General features: G+C 41.5%; 1 pseudogene; it reads left to right on the top strand.

The window, feature by feature from the left end:
• Positions 1 to 1,643: 1,643 nt before the first annotated feature.
• On the top strand, positions 1,644 to 2,611 carry LOC110573350 (annotated as a pseudogene).
• The last annotated feature ends 1,068 nt before the right edge of the window (positions 2,612 to 3,679 follow it).

Here is a 3,679-nt window from a genome sequence, read left to right as displayed (position 1 = left end):
TAATCTTACCTCATTAGAGCATTAGTAAGAAATATAGCTTGTGCTTGGGGCAGTGCTTGCCTCAGTAAGTGACTCAATACCCCAGCATACTATACAGTGCTGTTATTGTTATTAAAAGTGTCTAGCTATTCTTGAAGCCTTACGTGCCAGTGTTAATATTTTCTTCATCTTACAAAAGAGGAATTAAAGACATAGAAAGGTGAAATAACTTGAGCTAGGCCAGGGGGTTTATAAACAGTGGAGAGGATCTGTTTCTGACATGCAGACTTTTGACCAGGATTACATATTGCTTTTGTGTCAGGAGAGGGGGCAGAGTAAGGAGTGGTGGCTACACCACAGTCAGAAGACATGGTAGACTCAGGAGCCTATGGTGATCCCACAAAGCAGTGTGCACGAGGAGACTCTAGGGGAAGAGCATTGATGCTAGAAGGGGAAGCTGGAGTGAGTTCTGGTCAGATATGTGGGTTTGGAGCTCATGAACCCACTGGGGAAAAACATCTGTAAGTTGTAATAGTTGAGATCTTGTAAGTGGATGAGATCAGCACAGGAGCAAATAGAATTATCGAGAGCAGAGTGGATGAGCAAATAGAGCTATTGAGAGCAGAGAGCCTGAGGGAAATGAGCACCTGGGGAAGAATTTAAGAAAAGCAGCCATGTTAATAAGAGAGAGACGAGGAGAAGTAAGAGTAAGGATGGTAGAATGAATACAACTAAGTGGAACAAAAGAAAAGGCCCAAGCCAGAACCACCTCTGAGAGCCACTGGGAATATATACTGTAACTCCTATTATGTTTATTTTTATTCATGCCTCTTACTCTTAGGGATGGAATCCCAGAAGTGGAGGAGGAAAGCCTCAGGTAACAGTGATGAACTGTGTCCAGTGCCAGAGGACAGCAGAGTCTCCATTAGCATGGGCAGACAGGGCTTCGCGAAGCTTGGTGGGAAGAGCTTCAGTGCAGAAGTGGGGGAGAGAGTAAACACCAGTGTTGTAGGAACATGAGAGGCGCAGGGAGCTGGGTTTTACCACCCTTTCAAGAAGTTGCCTGTTGGGCAATGATTAAGTCCTGTGCAGATATTTACTTAATCTTCAGATTCCCTATTAGATAGGCACTATTTTTAATCTCATTTTTGCAAACAAGTACTTGAGCCTAAAAGATTAAGTAATTTGCCCAAAGACACGTAGATAGTAAGAGGCTCAATTGGGGTTTCAGGGTAGACTCCAGGCCTACTTTCTAATCCCCTAGAACAGAAATCTCCAAAGAGGAATGTGCAAGATGGTCCAATGGGATGGAAAGAAAAAAATAATACAACTTCTAGTGTGTTTCTTTTTATTCGTGCCCCTTACTTCTAAAATTTAATATTATAATATATGCATATATTTTGAATTATTAAATCATAATACAGTAAGTGTGTGCAACTTACAAATGCAAATAGTTGTTATATTACAGGTTAATTGCACCATTAAAAACATTTAGACACCTGTTTCTGTGATTGTGATTGTGAAGGAGTGAGAAAGCATGTCAAATACTAGTCAATATGCACAAGAGTGTGACATTAGGAAAAAATAAAACCTTCAAATTATTTTGTTATTCATTTGAGTTATTTAGCTGTACACCATCCTTTCTTCTCCACCTTCTTGTGAGCTGGTGTGTGCCCTCTCCTTCATTCACAGGGAGCTCTGCTGAGCGTATGGAGAGTGCAAACGTGTCAGCAGTGATGGAATTTATCTTCACTGGCTTCCCCCAGCTCCAGGATGGTCGCCTCCTGTTCTTCTTTCCCTTACTCTTCATCTACACCTTTATTGTCATTGGGAATATATTGATTTTATTTGCTGTGAGGCTGGATGCATGTCTCCACAATCCCGTGTACAATTTCATCAGCATCTTCTCCTTCTACACCACAGCCAGCATTCCCAAGATGCTCTCCAACCTCATCAGTGAGAAGACCATCTCCATTACAGGCTGCCTCTTGCAGATGTACTTCTTCCATTCACTTGGGGATTTGGAGGGGATCTTGTTGATCACCATGGCCATTGACAGGTACGTTGCCATCAGCAACCCTCTCTACTACCAAATGATCATGACCCCGTGGCTGTGTGCTCAGCTCTCTGTGTCTTCAGCTTCTTCATCTTGCTTCTTGAGATTGTAATGATTTCCACATTGCCCTTCTGTGGGCCCAACCAAATCCATCAGAACTTCTGTGAACTGGTCCTCATGCTGAGGCTGGCCTGTATTGACATGTTCATGATTCTGGTTGAAGATGTGATCCATGCTGTGGCCATCATCACTACCGTCCTAATCATTGCCCTGTTCTATATCAGAATTGTCACTGTGATCTTGAGGGTACCCTCTGCTGAGGGTTGGCAAAAGACCTTTCTACCTGTGTCGGCCATCTCACTGTCTTCCTGATTTTCTTTGGCACTGTGTCCCTCATGTACTTGCATTTCAATGCCATCTATCCCCCAGTTTTGGACACAGCTATTGCACTGATGTTTACTATCCTTGCCCCCATTCTTCAATCCCATCATTTATAGTCTGAGAAACAAGGACATGAAAAATGCAATTAGAAAACTCTTCCATCTTTGGAAAGAGTTGAACACATCTAGAGGTTAATTTTGAGCTGCATGTCCCCTTCGACTGTTTTAATGTTTCTCCAACAGATTAAAAAATGAAACTACTCTATACCTATTTCTTGTCACACTGAACTTTCTGTCTGTTCTCCTGATTACTTTCCCTTATATCTAGGAAAACACATTTGTACTCTCTGTCATAGCTATAACACCTGATGTATATACGGTCAAGAATTTTATCATGGGGTTGAAGGCTTTGCTTGCTTTCTTCTGAAGAGCTATAATTAAAAGAAAACTCACTTACCCCTTCAGAAGCTGGCCATGTGCTTCAGGTGATAGATCTCGGGAAAGTTTTCTATTTCATGACAGATCATGGATTACCTGATAAGGTTTGTCGGAAAGCAGATATCATATAAAAAGCAAAAATAATACTTAAGGAAGTAAATTATACTTTTATTTTTAGTTATGTAATTCACTCTCCATTAGAATAATAAGCATATACATTTAGTAAGACTAAATTATTACTACCGTAATAATGGCATGCCAAGTAAAGTTGGGACATGTTTGCTTCGAAAGTCTGAATGCCACCAGGATGCCACCATCAACAGAGAAAAAGTGCACATTAGTGACTACCTCTAATAGACTTGGCCTACACCCATATTTGCCATAAGAATTCTGAGTCCTATCACAGAAACAATGAAAATTAAAGGGCTGCTGATACAGGAGAGGAGGCTTCGGATACAATGAACAAACTTCAGTCCTACACGGCATCCCACGCTGTACCCAGTGATTTTGAACATGAGTCATAGTCATCAAAAATAAAGAAAGCAAACAAAAGTAGATAAGGAAACAAAAAACTATCCAACAAAATCTATACTTGACTAAGGCGTGCACCTCATGGCTTCATGGTACCCTTGCCAGAAAATGTGTTTTCCTGCTCTGTGGGCAACCAGAATTCACATGGTTGTGTCAGCATTCCTAAGTCTGCAGCAGCAGGTGTTGGAAAGACAAATGCACCAGGGGAGCAGGAGAATCCACAGAAAGACCGTGGAGTACGTGTAATGCATTTGAGATATGCTCCCACATGCCAACACTCGTTATTGTCAGTTAA

Source organism: Neomonachus schauinslandi, chromosome 6 (genome assembly GCF_002201575.2).
Source record: "Neomonachus schauinslandi chromosome 6, ASM220157v2, whole genome shotgun sequence".
NCBI classification, from domain to species: Eukaryota; Metazoa; Chordata; class Mammalia; order Carnivora; family Phocidae; genus Neomonachus; species Neomonachus schauinslandi.
This window is presented reverse-complemented; position numbering and strand designations above follow the sequence as displayed.